The sequence below is a fragment of the Kogia breviceps genome, chromosome 17, assembly GCF_026419965.1.
Source record: "Kogia breviceps isolate mKogBre1 chromosome 17, mKogBre1 haplotype 1, whole genome shotgun sequence".
Taxonomy (NCBI): Eukaryota; Metazoa; Chordata; class Mammalia; order Artiodactyla; family Physeteridae; genus Kogia; species Kogia breviceps.
Genome location: NC_081326.1, coordinates 52,959,599 through 52,961,429, shown reverse-complemented (window position 1 = coordinate 52,961,429; position 1,831 = coordinate 52,959,599).

The following is a 1,831-nucleotide window of genomic DNA, read 5'->3' as shown; positions in this document are numbered from 1 at the left end:
CTAGAACTGATAAAATGATGCAAGGCATTCTTGTAAAAGAATGTACTTTCTACACTAATTAGTTGAAATATTTCTTTGAATAGTCTTAGTCTAGCAATTTTTAAAATATATACTCTTCCTCACCCAGATTCTCATTTTTTAATTGAAATATAAAATAATGACCATTTTGTAAATTACTGTGTGTTTGTGCACAATCAAAAAATTTCTAAATCACATAATAAAATGTAATTATTAAGACAGCATGTAGTTTATTCTCTTAAGATTTGATATCAATATAGTATTTTTCTTCACTGACCAGAAATTGAGATTTACCTAAATCCTCAACAAATCATTACCACAAATAAGATTCCAGAGAGACATATTTTCAGAAAGCAATCAAAGAAAAATCACATAAAACTTCATCATAAGGTGGAAATTTAACTTCAAACACTAATGCAAAATTCTGTAAAGTTATATTGGGCCTTATAGTAGAAATATATCCTCCTACACAAAATGGACCTAAACATCAAGGGAAAATGTAAGGCATCAGATTATACTCTCTGTTCACCTAAAATGCTTAAATTTGGCCATTAATCTGACCAAAGGACATACTTATTGAGCTCCAAGAAAAAAAAAAAAATGAAGACATTAACTTAAAGTACTTGGGAAAAGAAAGAATCACACAAGGTAAACTTAAGCCCTGCTACTTGAGTGAGCAGAGACAGGAAAGCAGAAGAAAAGACATACTTTAGTCCTCTCCTGTGAAAAGTAAACATTTAGGTCATTTACAGGCATACCTCTTTTTATCACACTTTATTGTGTTTCACAGCTATTGTGTTTTCACAAACTGAAGGTTTGTGGCAACTGCATTGTCAGATGATGGTTAGCATTTTTTAGCAATAAAGTATTTTTTAAATTAAAGTATATATAATACATTGCCTTTTTAGTCATAATGCCATTGCACACTTAACAGACTAAAGTATACTGTAAAGATAACTTATATGCACTGGGAAACCAAAAAAAAAAAAATTGTGTGACTTGCTTTATTGTGTTATTCCCTTTATTGCAGTGGCCTGGAACCAAACCCAAAATATCTCTGAGGAATTCCTCTATTAGTTTCATTTTTCAGGTGGTGATGATGAGATCTAATTCAAAAGGAAAGAACAACTATCCACATTCAAAATCATATTTAATGTTGAAATAGTGAACATGTCCCACCTAAGGTCAGGAATAAAGCAAGTATGCCTGCTCTCAACTCCATTATTTCACTATTGTACTGGAGAACCCAGAGATTGCAATAAAATGAGGAGAAGGAGGGGGAGAAGAAAGAAAGGGAAAAGAAAGGGGAGGGGAGGGGAGGGGAGGGGGAAGGGGGAGGGGGAGGGGAAGGGGAAGGGGAAGGAAAAAGAAAAGAGGAGAGGAGAGGAGAGGAGAGAAGAGGAGAGGAGAGGAGAGGAGAGGAGAGGAGAGGAGAGGAGAGGAGAGGAGAGGAGAGGAGAGGAGAGGAGAGGAAAGAGTAGAATGGAAGTGAAGAATTAAAAGTTTCCCTGTTTGTAGATGCCATCATTGTTTACCGAAAATCCAAAGGAATCTAAAAAATGTGAAGTATAACTAATCAGTGAATTTAATCAGGTTGAAGAATATAATTTTATTGTGGAAAAAATAAATTATGTGGTTATATACCGGCAATCATTGTGAAATAAAATTTCAAAAATTCCATTTACAGTAACATCAAAAGTATCAATAAATGCACTTAAAATTGTGCAACATGTTTGCAGGACATTTCTGGGGTAAACTTTGGACAGGGACTGGAACAAAACATTGACTCTCCAGCTTACTGAATAAGATCTTA